At 36.1% G+C, this 18,620-nt stretch overlaps 1 non-coding gene across 1 annotated transcript; it reads left to right on the plus strand.

Moving 5' to 3' along the window:
- Positions 1–15,600: 15,600 nt before the first annotated feature.
- On the plus strand, positions 15,601–15,707 carry LOC117098242. The gene has a single exon (XR_004443282.1). It is a non-coding gene; the product is annotated as a U6 spliceosomal RNA (small nuclear RNA).
- The last annotated feature ends 2,913 nt before the right edge of the window (positions 15,708–18,620 follow it).

Below are 18,620 nucleotides of genomic sequence, written 5' to 3' on the forward strand. Positions count from 1 at the left end.
TTTTATTAATTTGAGACCATATTCAGTCTAATTCAATCTACTCTCATGTCTAAACAAGTCTCTAAACTACATGTGCATTGTGTGTACATGTGAATTTCTTCTCTCACTTTAAGAAAAAATATAATATAAAAAACATGTTTGTTCCTTAAAAGAGTTATAGGATGAATTAATTTATCACAAACAATTTTAGTAATAGAATTTTCAATAAAAATAGGATTTCTCTTGAATTCATTACTAAATAAAAACTTGAATAGCCACTTACACGTATACACTTATATCTTTAGGAAAGAACATTAAAATGTCTTATGTGCTGGGAAATTTTCCATATTGCTCTAAGAAAATAAAAGAACACAAAGTTGGAGAAAATGACTTTCATGCCAACATTCCTATGCATAAATCATGGAATTCAAATGTTTTCATTAACTGTTCAGTAATTTGTTGCAAAAAAAGGTAATAATTCGATGTTGAAAACAGAATTTACTAAAAACAAAGAAAATAACTATTTAAGGAATACATATTAACAATTATATATATGTATATTCACACACACACATACATTTTCCTTCTTTCCTTTACAAAACATTTTACAAACTTTACAAAAGTATAGAGAATAAAGCGAACTTCTCAGATTCAAAAATTTTCAATATCTTGCCAATCTTATGTCAACTATTACCCCCCACCCCATTTGTTCTAAAATACATTAAACCTCAAACATCTCGTCATTTGATCTCTAAACACCTTGGCCTGCATCATTCATGGATCAGGTCTATTCCCCACATAACCACTTTATATATATATGATTTTCCTTCACTACTAACTACATTCAAAAGACTTCCTTTATAGCATCAAATACAAGTTAACATCCAAATTTCCCTAATTGTCCAGAAATGTGTTTTCACAATTGGTTTATTTCAGTCAGCAGACAAACAAATTCGCGTTTCATTTCATTGAGTCTGTTTCATCCTTTTCTCCCTCTTGTTCCCCCACTGACTCGTTGGAGCAGTCAGGTCATTGACTCTGCATTGCCCCATGCCCTGAATTTGCAGACTGTGTCCTTGTGGTGTCATTTAACATGCTCCTCTAACCTTGAATTTCCTGTGGACTGCAGTTAAGACTAGAGGACTGCTGACTTCACGGAGATACAATCTGCGCAGTCATGGGGGGCCCTGCACTCAAAAGGGCTCTGTGCTAGGCTTAATGCTTTGCCAGGTCTGCCTTGAATCTTAATACTGTTTATCTTTGAACTTGTGTTTTGGAAGGACTGCACAGCAGGAGCACAAAGCAGAGGAGAGGAGTTGATGAGGCTGTGAGCACAGTATTCCAGTGCCCCTACGACGCGCAGGTTAGCGGAGCTCCAGACCAGTAACAGGTCATCGTGTATGTCTATAACTGAGTCTGCAGGGAGGCCACACTTCCTATGTGAGGTCTTGTTTCAAACACAGAAAGAAGGCAATGACCTTGTGAATAACACCACAGGCTAGCGACCCCAGTCATACCTTTTCCTACTCCTTTTATTTTCCTGTATTAATCAGGCACTTATGCCAAAAATAATGGCATGGAAAGATAGAGAAAGATAGGAAAAGCCATAGTTCCTTTCTTTCGGTTCTTTCTTGTTCACCAGTAAGCTGAAGGCAGTGTCAAGAAGGCAGTATCGTTGCCACTATCAAGAAGTGAAATAAAAATCTTTGTTATAGTTTTGCACAGCATTTCTACTGTTCTGACAAGAACAAAATGTATATGCATGTATGAGCTGCAAAATGCGAATTGAGTAATTTCATTGTTTCTGTATAGGAATATAATACTCTTATATTTGTATTTAAAATTAACATTGCACAACATGAAGAGGAACAGTAAAATTCAGCTAAAAATTTAGAATTAAAATTTTCTTTACTCAGAATGACTTTAAATAGCAAATAACAATGGTAAATTATTAGAACAAAGAGAAAGAAAATGTTTTGTATTTTAGTACCATTTAGAGTGGTTTTTCCTGTTTTGTGAACAAGGGACTCCATGTTTTCATTTTTCACTACCTCCCCGCAACCCTTCACAAATGAAGTTGCCAGCCCTGGCTCCAGAATTTGTGAGTGTAGGGTAAATCCCTGCATGCACCTGCACAGAACCCAGGCTCCCCTCCTCATTCACATGCTTGTAGTCACTGTCCGTTTCTTTGCCTCTGGGTCCCAGCAGACCAGGAACACAGACCAGTCAGCCTGCTCAGTTCTCCACTGTGCTTCCTGTGTGCAGCACAATCTGTGCATGGAGAAGACTTGTTAGTGCCTGGGAATAAGTGAGTGAATGGAGATAGAGGCCTCACAGGCATCCTGGAGAGGGAGGATGAGATGTGGACTAGGTTAGTGATGGATGGTGGTGATAAAGAAGGAGAATGAAGGCAAGACTCTTGTTTTATAATATCTTGAGTTATTCCAAGTCTTATTCCTATAAACATATTATATATGCTACCTCATTAATTAATTGTTGTTAATAGAGTAACATACATTTTCAGACTTGGGCTCAAATTTCATAGCTCACTTATATCTTAGCTTAGGTTACAGTCTAAGCTGCTAGAAAAAACAGGCAGAGAGTGGGGGGACCCAAAAATATAGTAGCCTCAGAAAGATAGCAGTTTACCCCTTATGTATGGATCCAGATCTAGTCAGTCCCAATCTGGTAGAGTGGCTTTGCCATCATCAACAAGGATTTTTCATCTTTGGATCCAGGATGGCTTCTCCAATTCTCACCACTACATCTGCTTCTTAGCCAGTGGAAAAGATAAGCAGGCAAAGGCACCACCAAAAAGTGACATACGCTACTCCTGTTTAATCTCATTGGCCAGGCATACTTACGTGAACACATGCAGCTGCAGAGGCTAAAAAGTGGGGTCTTTGCTTAAATAATAAAACTAGGATCTTCAGTGACTCAGAGGAGAAAGGCAGAATGGATGTTGGTAGATAGCCGGCAGTCTCTGTCATATATACCTATGGTGATATTCTGGCTTTCCCCAAATTGTACACATTATTATTTACTGGCTAGATCAGATATTATTCAGTTCAGGAAACAGAAACCAGTCTAGATATTTTACGAAGTACAGGGGCCAGACGCGGTGGCTCACGCCTGTAATCCCAGCACTTTGGGAGTCCAAGGAGGGTGGATCACGAGGTCAGGAGATCGAGACCATCCTGGCTAACACAGCGAAACCCCATCTCTACTAAACACACACACACACACACACACACACAAAGTTAGCCAGTGTGGTGGCGGGCGCCTGTAGTCCCTGCTACCTGGGAGACTGAGGCAGGAGAATGGCATGAACCTGGGAGGTGGAGCTTGCAGTGAGCTGAGATCCTGTCACTGCATTCCAGCCTGGGTGACAGAGCGAGACTCTGTCTCAAAAAAAAAGAAAGAAAAAAAAAAGAAGTACAGGAATTTAGGAGTTTATAAAATTGCTGGAATCACCAAAGAAGAAGGCTCTAAACTGAGCCTCAAGAAATTATTCCCAGAGCACTACAGAACTGACCTAGCAACACTACTTCTGTGCTACTATAGAAGCATGAAATTTATAAATAAATAGCAATAGCCAAATTCAGGGATAGGAGACTTGGGTCTGGAAGTTTCTGTGATCAGCACAAATCCCCATCAAATCCCATAGAGCTGCTTATTGGGTACTGAAATATGGCCACCATCTGCACTGAAATTGCTTCCCAATACATAGGAAGCTGGAGATAAGTGTATGGAAGTATGCTACAGAAAATGTCACATTTCCACGACCGTGTTTGCCAGCATATATACAACCAAGAAAAGGCATACAACTTCTGTCTTCTCAATTGTGTAAGTGTGCTTAATTTGCAGAACCAAATTCACACACAGAACACTAGCTGCAAGGATGTCTGAAAATGTCATTGATAGTGCCACAGCCTTTATAGAACAAGAAAGCACAGTAGATGGAGGGTGGATTTGAAGATGAGATGGCCAATCTACCATTCCCATGGTAGATAGCAACATATATTCTAGAAAATAACTGATCATCTAGGGACACAACTAAGTCAGAACTCAATTAAAACTCTCACAGATGAATGACTGGCTGAATTTTATTTTACTCATTCAACTAGCCAGATTCTGCTTATGAGTCCTAAGTTTTCAACTTTGACATTGATCTCGTATCATCTTACATACCTATAACTACCATTTTTAAAAATATGTATTTTATATCCACATGCCAAACTCACCATTGCCAGCTACTGGTGATCATTTCTAAAATCAGTGTTATCTCCACTATTCCTAAGCCTCTTCCCACTATCCACACTCTATCTACTAGTTCCCTAAGTAAAAGCAGCTCTGAAGTCATTCTTCATTGTTTCTTCTACTTCAACTCCCAAATCCAATCTATCACCAAGTGTTATTGATTCTGCTTCGCGAATCTGTCTCCAATCTGTATCTGTCTTCTAATCCTACTGCCGCTGTTTATATTTTATATATATATATAAAATTATACTATATTACATGTATGTTAGGATATACTAAATAAATAGTAAATTATATCATTTGTGGATTCTTTATAATATTTCTTATTTCAGCATTCTTATTTCATTATGGTGGCCAGTGTATAATTTCACATTGATAGGCATGATAATTTTTATTTTTATTTATTTATTTATTTATTTATTTTGAGATGGAGTCTCACTCTGTCACCCAGGCTGGAGTTCAGTGGCATGATCTCAGCTCACTGCAATGTCCACCTTCCACGTTCAAGTGATTCTCCTGCCTCAGCCTCCCGAGTAGCTGGGATTACAGGTACCTGCCACTGCTCTCGGTTAATTTTTTGTGTTTTTAGTAGAGACAAGATTTCACCATCTTGGCCAGGCTGGTCTTGAACTCCTGACCTTGTGATCCACCCACTTCGGCCTCCCAAAGTGCTGGGATTACAGGTATGAGCCACCGCGCCCAGCCATGTTAATTTTTTTAATAGCTTTTGGGGTACAGGTGGTTTTTGGTTACATAGATGAATTGTATAGTGGTGAAGTCATATTGATAGACGTGTTTATAACCAAGAAATGTTAAACTCATGAAATAAATAATAAGGCCAGCCAGTTCTTCTGTAAAGATATGATTCTTTCAATAAAAACACTTATTTCAATAAACGTAGAATCCTATGAGAAAAAATAATGAAATTCAAAACCAAAAAATGCATACATAAATGAGTACACAGCACTATTTATAGCTTTATATTGCCAGTAATAATAAAGAGCTATTACATATTTCGTTGCTTTTTTTGCATCTTTAAAGTGTTTCATTTGATAAGTTTTGACATATGTATACACATGTGAAACTAACGCTCAATGAAGATAACGAATATATCCATCACCCCAAGTTTCCTGGAACCGTATTGTAATCTGTACTTCTCATTCCTCCCCACTCTCCCTTCACTGTCCCTTGTCAGCCACTCATCTGCTTTGTGTCACTATAGATTCGTTTGCATTTTCTAGTATCATATGTAAGTGAAACATATAATAAGTACTATTTGTCTTTCTTCTTTCATTCAGCATAATTATTTTGAGATTTGTCCATGTTGTGGGTATATTAATAGTTCTTTCGTATGTATGGTTTAGTAGTATTCCATTGTATTGATATGCCACAAACTGTTCATCCATTGACTTTTAATGGACATTTGGATTGTTTACGCATTTGGCTATTAAAACTATTATATTTTTCTGAGACAATTTTTGGTATACTAAATACTACTGAATTAATTTAAACAACATTTAATCAGTGTGTTTATAGAGTATAACTGAAAGTTCAAACCAGAATAGTGATAAAGCAGTATCAATTCATGCCCAACTTGACACTAGTAATAAATTTCAAGATTCATACCTTCCCTGACTAGCACAAGTATTAGTGTTGAATTGAGAAATGGGTTTAAGGAAGCTTTGTGTAGTTAATGCTCAAAAACAAATGGGTATCTAGATTACTAGAGACCAAGATTATACATTATATCAGAAGAATAAGACTTTATCCTGCAGATAATAGCACTACTGAAAATTTTTTTAGCAAAGACAATGTAGTTGATAATCTTTTCTACTGTTCAGGATTCTACCCCATCACAAATTTTGGGAGAATATCCAATTAGGCCTTTCATTTCTGAAGCCACATTAGGAAGATTCTCCTTCTGCCAATCCCAGGCCAGCAGATACAGGCAAGTAATATTGCCCAAGTCAATCAGCTGCTACCACATGGAACTTTGTTCATAATCCAAGGGCTTATTATCTCGCTACAGTAAAGGAAAAAACTTGCTATCTTCCCTTCTTACTGCTCCTGATCATATGTTACTACAGGCATTTTTTTTTTTTTTAACCACACGAAGCACGCATATCACCCCAGTCAAATGGCAAAAAGTAAATGGAATAGACGATAGGAAAGCAAGTATAAGATTAACACAATGATTATCAATCATTTAACATGTAAGTATGATAAACATTGCCACTATCCTTCTAATTTATAAAAACCATCTCTCCTTAAGATTATACAAATTTCAGCCAGGCTTGGTGGCTTACGCCTGTAATCCCAGCATTTTGAGAGGCTGAAGCAGTGGATCATGAGGTCAGGAGTTCGAGATCAGCCTGGCCAAAATGGTGAAACCCTGTCTCTACTAAAAATACAAAAATTATCCCGGTGTGGTGGCACGCACCTGTAGTACTGGCTACTCGGGAGACTGAGGCAGGTGAATTGCTTGAACCCAGGAGGCAGAGGTTGCAGTGAGCTGAGATTGTACCACTGCACTCCAGCCTGGGTGACAGAGAAAGACTCCGTCTCAGAAAAAAAAAAAAAAAAGAAGATTATCCAAATTTCAGTACCCACAATTTTTTGTTTTCCTAAACTAGTTTTATAGCACTATTTCTGGGGAGAATTCTTATTGATATATAAAAGTTTTTATTAAAATTGTATTGCCCACATAATATATTAAAAGGCAAAATAAATACAAGTAGCCATGCAACTAATTTTTAATTCACTGTGAATTTCTAATAAGATTGCTAACCCTTAAAATTACTTTTCTTTAGGATATTTTTAATTGTAAAGAATTGCCAATAATGATAAAATATAGAAATAAATTAACTCATAAAACTTCTCTGAAATATTAAAAATTCAAATTAGTTATAGAGCCAAATATTAAACTGAAAAAAATTTAAATGTTATGTAATAATTAATAATGGACATATGAAAAAATCTTCAGTGATAGTGGTAATCAAAAATCTCAAGCTAGATCTACAAAATTAGCAGTTTTAGAGCATAGATGAATTTTGGGTTTAATAATATGGAATAAAATGATTACTCTTTTACAGTGCTGTTAGAAATGCAAATAAGCAAAATCTTCCTGGAATGGAAACTGGCAATATAGATCAAGAATTTTTGATTCAGTAATTCTATTTCTAGGAATCTACTTCAAGGATCAGATATGCAGTTGATGGTTAATTATAAAGATGTTTACAGACAGGTTATTTGTAACACTAAAAAATTGGAAACCTTCTACATATTTCATAATAGGTTGAAGGTTAAATAAATTATGGTTCAGCCATATGCTGTTAATGTCAGCCACTTAAAAAAAAAGTTTCCTATGAATGTTTAACAACAGCAAAAATATTCACAACATTGTAAGTGAAAAAGCTTGAACCTAAAATTATATACCTTCATTCAATATATATTTATTGAATGTCATACTGTGCAATTTTATAAATTATATAATTATGTATAATGCATTGCATACCAAATAATACACACGTGTGTATATATACATGATGTGTGCACATATCATAATTATGAGTGGAAATTTGTTTGCCCACAATTATGATATTAGTATAGATAATGCTGGATCCAACAAAATCTTAGTACAGGGATCATTTAAGTGCATTAAATCCTCATGCATTATGAAGAAAGCCAACAGATTATATCTAAAGTAGACAGGTTGGTAAATAATGGCATAGTTACATTATAATGAATTAATAAGAAAACTACCAAGACCATTAAAAATGAAAAGTTTGACTATGGTTGCCTATGAGAAGTTGAAACTCCCAGGCAACCACAGCAAGTGAGACAATGAAGCAGAGGCACTTGCTTTTGCTGTAAGCCCAACACACTATTTTATTTTATTAATGTATATTTGTACTTTCATTTTATAAAGAGAATGCTTTTAGAATTTCGTAAAAGAAGCCCATAAAAAACATTCCTCTTTCCCACTCAAGTTTGAAAACTAACTGAGAGACAGGTACAGGAATCATATAGCTGGAGATAAAGCATCAACTTTAATAAAAGTTTAATTGAAGGAATTGACTTAGGTATGTGGCATGACAATCCTGCTAATATTTCACCACTACTTAGCCTTTACCCACCTAGTCACTTGTATAGCTGTAAAATAGCAGGCCACCTCTACAGAGGCAGGCAGGAGGGCAGAACAGAATCCATGCTTTCTGTACATAGGCTAGATTTAAAAATCAAAAGGAAAACAAAGTTGAAGCAAACATATTGTTTCTTCTTCCAGGGTCACTGATTGTCTCTATAAAGTCCTTAACCATCTGTTACTCAAACACATGCAGTAAAAGACATTTGTTGTGTATTAGGTACTTTGTTATGTGCTATGGTAAACCCAATGAACAATAAAATAGGTTAAGACTGCTGTCTGTACGAACTCACAGTCTGGTAAGGGAGATATGTTAACATATAAAGGAGACATGCATACAAATAATTCAACAACATTCTGCATATAATTTTAAGTTCTAAGAATCTTTATTTTGGGAGATCTTTCAGTTCATCAATTATTTTTTCATATAAAGATAAGAGTTCTGTTGATTTCCCTTAACCTTGGTATATAATACGTAACATCATCTGAGTGAAGTTGTAATCGTCTAATTTAAATTATTCAGCTGTGGTAAATTTAGCCCTTTACTACTTTCAAAATGTTTTCCAGGCCAGTTTTTCTATACATGGATTTAAAATAGCCTTTGTGTTTTGTAATATTTTAGTGGCAGTTTTCAAATTTATTCATATATTTTTCTAGACAATAAAATTCATTATATTCTTTCATTTCCCAGGTACTTTTCCTGTAGATACTAACCATGAATATTAGAATAACCCATTTTAAAGACAGCAGAGCACTAAAAAAATTTTGAATTGGAAGAAGTAATCTATGTAATATAATTTGGCGCCTTGAGTTTTTCTATGTGTAAAAGCTAAGTAATCTTTTTTCCAATACAGGTATAAAAACAATATTACTATAACCCAATAATGCTCACAACATTCTGGTAGATTACAAAATTATAGCAAAATGTCAAAAGTATTGTTAGACTACCATCAATAAGCACTGAGTAATTTTTGAAACCTTCTTTTATCATTTCAAGAAGGTTATTTGCTATTAAGCAAGGTCACCCATACAATATACATTTGTTATAACCAGAGACACACTATAAGAAACATTTTACTGGATTCTTATGATATAAAAATGATTTGGCCTGTTAAATGTGACAGCTTGGACAAATGCATTTATTTCTGTTCCATCCAAAAATATCACTAAAATGATAAATACAAAAGACATAAACTCACAAGGACAAAGAGAGTGTTAGAAATCACAGAGAATTTGGTTTGTTCAAGTGTGGAGACTGCAGGTTAGGGTTTACCTACTCAGACATAAACTGATGAATCTGGGAAGAATTTTTGAAAGTTGTGACAAGGATTTAGCTTGACATCTCACCTCATCCTATTCAAGAAAGCATATTTTAGAAAGAATACTTACAGTTCAGGTACATAAGGATTTGACTTAAGCCATAACATAAAAGAAGACAGAGTTGGGTGGAGGCCTTATGTGTATTCTGAGCTTAGGCAGGCTTCTTTTTTACACCAAGAAACAACCAAAGGAGATTATACATCCTCTGAGTATGGGTAAAAATATATCCTAAAGTCAGTTCTTATCAGACATAGGAGGATATACTCAGTGGAAAACATTTGGTAAGGAAATAGGCGTAGGTTTAATGAGATATCAGGGCAAACTAACCTGAAAGAGAAATGTTATTTGTTTGGGAAGAGAGAAATAAATTGGAAGACATAGCTCACCCAACGTAGGCAGCTTATACCCTACAGGAAGTTAGTGATTCGCGACTTTAAATACCAGGCTACCATAATGACTCCCATACTTTTATCTCCAGCCCCTAACGTTGCACCTGCACTGTCCACTCCTACATGCAACTGCCAACTGGATATTTCCATCTGCACAGATAATAGGACTTTTGTCATTTGACATTTCCAAATTGGGTTTTGGAATATGTGCTATCACTTCTTCCTTCTGGAGTCTTCCCCATCTCAGTAAATGCCCTACCTCCATTTCCAGTTTCTCAGACTAACACACTGAAATCATTCTTGACTCCAGTCTTTCAGTCATGTATCATACCCAAGCTCTCAGGAAATCCTGCCAGTTCCACTGTCAAGCATATCCAGAATCTGTCCATTTCTTATCACATCCAGTGATCCACATTCCAGTCAAGCCACCATCTCACTCTCTGATTTCATCTCCATCTAATCTTCCTCCTCCTTCCTCCAAGCCCTTCTGATCCATAGAGACTTTCTTGCTATTCCTAAATACATTAAGCATTTTCTTACCGCAAAGCCTTTGATGTTTTGATTTCCTCTGACTGGAATGCTCTTCCCTTTAGGCATTCATATGGCTTATTCACTCATTTCCTTTAGATTTCTGCCCAAATATCAGTAACACAAAGAGAGATCTTTACTGATCACCCAATATTAAAAAATAAATAGCAAAATGTCTTTTCCTGATCCTTCATCACAAAGTTTTTTGTAATCTGATTATTCTCTGAGCACTTAAAGAATCAAGCAAGAACTTTTCAACTCTCTCTTGTGAAAAATTTTAATACTGACTTTTTACCTCACTTTGGTACCTCCATGCCTTACTGGAAACTTAAAGTTTAACATCTTATCACATTTTTTAACGTTATGCTTTTCTCACTAGATATTAGCTCCATTGAAGTAGCTAATCAGTTTTCATCAGTTTATTGCCAGCATCCATAATACTGCCTGGTATATACCCTTCTCGGGTATTTGTTGAATGAAAGAAAACAGAAGAGAGGTGAAGGAATTATCTGGATGACAGTAAAACGAAAGATGTGAATACCAGACCTAGAAAGCAGTCATAATGGAATAGAGGGCAAAATAGTTCTGGAATTTTTTCTACAAAATAAAAATGGAAATGATTGATCAACTGAAACATTTGACCATATTGTGATGATTTGCTTGCAATTATCTTGGAGAGTTTGGAGAGAAGTAGTGATAGGATTATAGAAAAACAAAGCCAACAACAATACAACAAGGCAAGTGTTGCTCCTAGAAAAACAAAACATTGTACAGAAAAGTAACTATAATTATAGCATACTATGTGGCTCACCATTGAACAGTATTTTCATATCACAAAAATAGACGTAATGAATATGACTTATTAAAAATCATGATATAACTATATAAGCAGAAGAGGGAACATATGTGTTATAGTACTACATCTTTATCTTCTATATTAGAAAGTAAATATATGCTTGAAATTGAAAAACTCAAGAAATACAAATATATATGTAGTATTTAAAAATACAGAGGTGGCCAGGCATGGTGGCTCACGTCTGTAATCCCAACAATTTGGGAGACTGAGGTGGAAGGATAGCTTGAGTCCAGGAGTCAGCCTGGGAACATAATGAGACCCAAGTCTCTACCAATATATATTTTTACATGTTATATATACATATACATATATATATATAATAAAATAAAATAAAAATACAGAGGCAAATGAAAGAAGAAAAAAATTAAGCATTGTAATTGCTTACCTCTAATTAAAATCACATCTTGTGGGTGGGGAGAGGTAAGGCCGAGGATTAGGGTTTGTTGATTAGAAACCTTGTACTATTTGCTCTTTAAAACTATATGCGTATATCACTTTTAAAATAAAAATTATACTTAAATACACTTTTTTGTATTATGAAATGACAGCAAGTGACGATGTAAAAAGATAGCATGTAAAATTCAGATCCTCTGTAGGACCAGAATCTACATGTTTATCAAAGAGGAAACCCTTAAAGCACTTTCAATGAAATTCAATGCCAAGTAGAGTTCAGAATTTCTTTTGTCAAAGCTGTAATTAGTGTCTTTTCTTTTATAATAATCCTTCTTTTACTTTTCTTCATCTTTGTACCTTCAAAAATTGTATTCCTAACCAACAAGTTGTTTAGTGTTGCCTGTTTTTGACTTTGTATAAATGAATCCCTATTTATACAAATGAAGGTCTTCCATGACTTGCTCCATTTGCTCATATATAGATACATTTGTGAGATTCATCAAAGACAATGTGTAGCTGCCATTACTTCTGTTTTGCCACGGTACACTATTCAAATATTTGCCTATATCAAAATTTTTGTTCAATTCACTTTTGGTTGACATGAGTTGTTTACATATTTTTGCCATTACAAACAAAACTACTAGATCATATAGGAATGGATTGCTTCTTGTATCATTTTAAATCCAGTACATTATTTTTTCTCAATTCTATTAATTTATAAACTTTTTACTATTACATGTCTATTCTTATCTTCTGCAAATAATGACAATGTTTTTTTTTTCCCCCAGTCCTTTATTTTCCTGTCTTACTGTGCTGGTCCTCTAGTACACATTGAGCCTGAGGGTTGGATTGTAATTCATATTCTCAGCTATGTTAGCTATGTGTTTTCACCCTTCCCAGGACAGCAATTATGTCCAAGAATGTTGATTATCCTTGTTTCCCTGGGGAGTAAAGTGAGGAGGGGAAGTTTGATTTTGGCTCACCCTTACTTAGCCATTCGACATCCCACTTTTATGGGGGAGGGATGTCCTCCTATTAGACTCCTTATCTTAGATATATGCCTTGAATTTGTTTCTTATTTCAATACCCTGTGAGGCCATTGAGAAATGTGGTTAGGAAGGAAGCCAGTTCCATTTCCCCACTTACCTTTCTGAGTTCCTGCCTTCACTTAGATAACAGACCTACGATTTTATTAGTTTACTGTCAGTTCATTGATAAATTTAAGAAAATATTATTAGGCCGGGCGCGGTGGCTCAAGCCTGTAATCCCAGCACTTTGGGAGGCCGAGACGGGCGGATCACGAGGTCAGGAGATCGACACCATCCTGGCTAACACGGTGAAACCCCGTCTCTACTAAAAAATACAAAAAACTAGCCGGGCGAGGTGGCGGGCGCCTGTAGTCCCAGCTACTCCGGAGGCTGAGGCAGGAGAATGGCGTGAACCCGGGAGGCGGAGCTTGCAGTGAGCTGAGTTCCGGCCACTGCACTCCAGCCTGGGCGACAGAGCGAGACTCCGTCTCAAAAAAAAAAAAAAAAAAAAAATTATTAAATATATTTTGCCAGAAATGGTCTCTTGTTTTTATCAAAGAGTTAATGTAGGCACCTAGCCTGCCGTGTGATCAGAAACAGGCAAATGAATTTTAGAACTAAGAAAAACAAAAAACAGACTAAGTTTCTGATTCTTCAGACAAGGTGCAAGAACTAGTTTACATGTGTTCTTTGAAGTAAGGCTAGTTTTCTAAGCCATTTTGAAATCCTTTTTCAATGACAATGCTAAGGTTCTTTCGTTGGTTTGTTGTTGTTGTTGTTGTTTTGTTTTGTTGTTTGCCTTTTCCAACAAAAGCCATATACTATGTATTCGACAACAGAAGGGAGGAAAGGAAACAGTGCATTGTTTGCATCTTTTTTTTTTTCTTAGTGAAAACACATTATTCCAGAAAAAACATCTCCATGCCAACACATGTTAAACCAGTGAGTTGCACATCAAGCTTTGAACAAAAACCCTACACAAAGTTCTTCACAATTGGTTGACACTTCTTAAAATTAATACAGTAATGTTGCAGCATTCCTCAAAGATCACATTATTCTTTCACAGTACCTTTGAGTTACTTCTCCAGCATGCCACATCAGAAACCAGTGTCTTCAGAATTAGTGCCAAATAAACAGAGTTAAGATTACTCAAATAAATAATGTTAATCTTAAACATTTCTGCTATTTTTTTTAAGAACAAAGAAATGGCGTTCATAAAATTTTATGTCTGATTTAATTTGTTTACTCTGTGGGTGTGGTCCTTCATTATTTGTGTTGCTATTTAATTCAACATTTGCTGAACAAAATGACAGGAATTTTGAGTCCCATTTTATTGCATGGATTACAACTAAAGTTATCAGATTTGACTCATATTCAAAGGAGAAAATCAGTCACTAAAATAAGTAACATCAATGATATATATATATATATTTTTTTTTTTTTTTTTTTGAGACGGAGTCTTGCTCTGTCGCCCAGGCTGGAGTGCAGTGGCCGGATCTCAGCTCACTGCAAGCTCCGCCTCCCGGGTTTACGCCATTCTCCTGCCTCAGACTCCGGAGTAGCTGGGACTACAGGCGCCCGCCACCTCGCCCGGCTAGTTTTTGTATTTTTAGTAGAGATGGGGTTTCACCGTGTTAGCCAGGATGGTCTCGATCTCCTGACCTCGTGATCCGCCCGTCTCGGCCTCCCAAAGTGCTGGGATTACAGGCTTGAGCCACCGCGCCCGGCTGATATTTTTAACTGTAAAATAAATTGCTAAAAAATAATTTATTGTTTGAAAATCAACAATATCTGTCAGCTTTCAGAAGCAAGACTCCTTTTCTTATCCATAGTACCTAGAACTAACTGTGGCATATGGGAGAAGCTAAATACTCACGAAGTAAGTAACGGTATTGAGGGATATTACATTAGTAGGTTTTCACACGCTAAAGAACTGTCTTTAGGGTAATTTAAAAAGGAAAGAGGTTGAATTGACTCACAGTTCCACATGGCTAGAGAGGCCTCAGGAAACTTACAATCATGATGGAAGGTGAAGGGGAAGCAAGCTTGGACCTTTTCACATGATGGCAGGGAGAGAAGAGCAAGCAGGAGAAATGCCAGATGCCTATAAAAACATCAGATCTTGTGAGAATTCACTCACTATCACAAGAACAGCATGCGGGAAACCACCCCCCAACAGAATCACCTAGCACTGGGTCCCTACCTTGACATGTGGGGATTATGGGGATTACAATTCAAGATGAGATTTGGGTAGAGACACAGTCAAACCATATCAGATATGAAATAGAATTATTCATTTGTATCAGGAAGGGAACTACAGAGAGAAGAGAGGCTTTGGGGTCCCACATACCTGGGGTTACATTTCAGCACCATTGCTTATTAACTCCCTGGCACTAGCAAGTGAGCATCAGATTCCTAATCTGCAAAAGGAGAGTCGAATGCCTAACTCACAGGGTTGTTGTGGGTATTAAATGAGATGGTACATAAGTAGTTAGTATAGTGTCTGGCAAAGAATGGTTATTCAGTAACAGCTATTTTGCTCCACTCCCCATCCATTTTTTCAAACATGATTTTAAAATGACCTCTTTTACTACTGACATGATTTCCATTATGGTGCCTTTTCTTCTTTATGACAGCACTCCTTTTATAGTCCATCAAATCTTCTTTAGTTTCTAGCCAAGTGGTAAAATATTTTTATTAAAAGTGCTCACTTCGGCAGCATATATACTAAAATTGGAATGACACAGAGAAGAGTAGCATGGCTCTTACACAAGGAAGTCATGCAAGTTTGTGAAGTATTCCATTTTAAATAAATAAAAAAGTAATAAAAATAAAAAGGAAAACGGTGTACAGGACTCCCATTTTATTCACTAATTTTGTCACTGATCATGGCATCTTCAGTGAACATGCATTTGAAGATAAATGGAATTCATACTGATTCTGGTCATAATTACATTCTTTATCACCTTAATGGTTATTGATAGTGATAGTATTGGGGTGTGGGGCCTTTTTTTGAGACAGGGTCTCACTCTGTTGCCCAGGTTACAGTGCAATGGTATGATCACAGCTCACTGCAGCCTTGACTCCCAGGCTCAAGTGATCCTCCCACCTTAGCCTCCCAAATAGCTAGGACCACGGGCATCCACCACCGACCCAGCTAATTTTTTATTTTTTGTAGAAATAGGATCTCACTATGCTACCCAGACTGGCCTTGAACTCCTGAGCTCAAGTGATCCTCCTGCCTAGCTTCCCTAAGTGCTAGGATTACAGGCATGAGCCACCGCACCTGGCCAGTAGGGGGCGTTTAATACACTGAAATTTCATTTGAAATTTTGTGATTTAAAGGTTTATCTTTACTAATTCAGAACAATATAAAAATATACAGACTAAGCGGCCGGGCGCGGTGGCTCAAGCCTGTAATCCCAGCACTTTGGGAGGCCGAGACGGGCTGATCACGAGGTCAGGAGATCGAGACCATCCTGGCTAACACGGTGAAACCCCGTCTCTACTAAAAAATACAAAAAACTAGCCGGGCGAGGTGGCGGGCGCCTGTAGTCCCAGCTACTCGGGAGGCTGAGGCAGGAGAATGGCGTAAACCCGGGAGGCGGAGCTTGCAGTGAGCTGAGATCCGGCCACTGCACTCCAGCCTGGGCGACAGAGCGAGACTCCGTCTCAAAAAAAAAAAAAAAAATACAGACTAATAACATGGAAAGTAATTTGAAATTTAACAAATGAGAATGCAGGACATTCATTAATAGCCATTAATAGCACCATAAGATAGCAATTCATGAATGGTAGAAAGGAAAAAATATATTTGTATTTATTCTTTATACTTTGATCTATGTAAAATGCCAAAAAGCACTAATAACACATGGATATAAAATATTATTTTTGCCCTGTGTTGAGAGAATACTGCTATATTCAGCTGTCTTGCTTGTCTTTTCTCATGAAAATATGTATATATTTTTAAGAAAACCAAAAAGCCTTGTTGTATTTGCTTGTTATCTATTGCTGCATAAAACATTATTCCAAAACCTAGCATTTAAAACAAAATTTATCGTCTCATAGTTTTTGTGGGTCAAGATCCAGACATGACTAAGCTAGGTATCTCTGCCTGAAGGTCACTCACAAAGCTACAAACACTGTGTTGACTAGGGCTGAAAAATAAAGGAGCATTCAGAGAACAAGAAAGTATTCTTAGAAATTAGAAACACAGTTGTCAGATTTAAAAAAATGCTAAGCAGAACTTATAAATGTTAATATTGAGACTATTTCTTATTAATTATAACATAATTATGAAAAATTTCACCACTGAAGAAAACAAATAAAGTTAAATGACCAAAACCAAGAGATCTCTGTTTGACCAACAGAATTTTCAGAAACAAAAAAAAGAAAATGCATGAGATACAATTATTAAAGATACAATTTAAATGAAAATATCAGGACGAGAAAATACACATTTCCACATGAAAAAGGCCACCAAATGCCCAGAACAATGACTGAAAACAAACAAAAAAATCATACCAAGTGTGCTGGAAGCAAGATCCTGACTCACCAAAAAAAAGAAAAAAATGACATTTTTGTATATGCAAGTCCATAAACCTTTTCTTAGAAAACATCTAGAAGATGAGTTTTGCTAAAATGAGGTAGTCAACCACAAAGTGAAAGACATGAAATCCAGAAAATATAAACTTCAACATAGCAAACAGGTAAGGGATTTCTTAAACAATTGTGAGTGAATGGCCCAGAATGACAGCTCTGAGGCAGGTACTGAAATTAACCACTCGAGACTGAAGCAGGAAGATGAAGGACTCCTTGTGTGATTTCTCTAAGATCCAAAGGAAACTACTGAATTTCCTGATTTTTAAAACATGATTAAGAGTTTATTTCAGCTTTTTAAAAAGATTTTTATTGTAGTGTTTGTGGATAAATTAATCACAGTTATAAAAAAAAAACCTTAACCTTCCCAAAATGAGGCAGTCATTAATTCCAAAAGGAAATATAACAATTGTACAATTTATGTCACAGCAATGAACAATATAGAGTAAAGCACATAGCCGTAATCATAATAATGCAAAACTAAATGTTGACTTCACCAAAACTTATGATGTAATTCTACTGGAAGAATGGATGGAGGACAATTGGTAAAAAGTGGCTTTCACAGTAGGAAATAATAATGATCAAACTGACATAGTAAGAAATAGAAATTTAACAAATTTTCAAATAACAGGTAATTCATAAATTTAAAAAAATAAAACAAGAGTTGAAAATGGTTGGTTCAGGAGAGAAGTTATCTGGGAGTAAGCCATAGGTGAAGCAGTGTATGACCTACTGCTTTTCATTATCAACCCTGACTTTTAAACTATGTACATGTATTACTTTACTATATATAATTTAAAAAATGTTTAAAGCCCGAAACACTAGTTATGCCCTAGTGTTAGACTGTGGTAAATTCCTCAAGGCAGTGTTTAGTCTATGAGGTCTCTTAATTTTAGCTAACCATCCTTGATCTAATAATTATGGGTTCGCATATTCAAACAAAATATCACTAGTAAAAAGTCTACAGTACTATTCTTGTACAAATAAAACTACATAAAGATTAAAGATTTTAATTAACAGTAAAAAATGAAATGTTGTCACCAACTTTTGCTTCCTCAACCAATTTTTTTTTTCCAGTGGTTTGTGAGGAGACACAAATGGAGACGTCAAAGAAGTTCAAGAAG

Source organism: Trachypithecus francoisi, unplaced genomic scaffold (genome assembly GCF_009764315.1).
Source record: "Trachypithecus francoisi isolate TF-2019V2 unplaced genomic scaffold, Tfra_2.0 Lachesis_group15, whole genome shotgun sequence".
NCBI lineage: Eukaryota > Metazoa > Chordata > Mammalia > Primates > Cercopithecidae > Trachypithecus > Trachypithecus francoisi.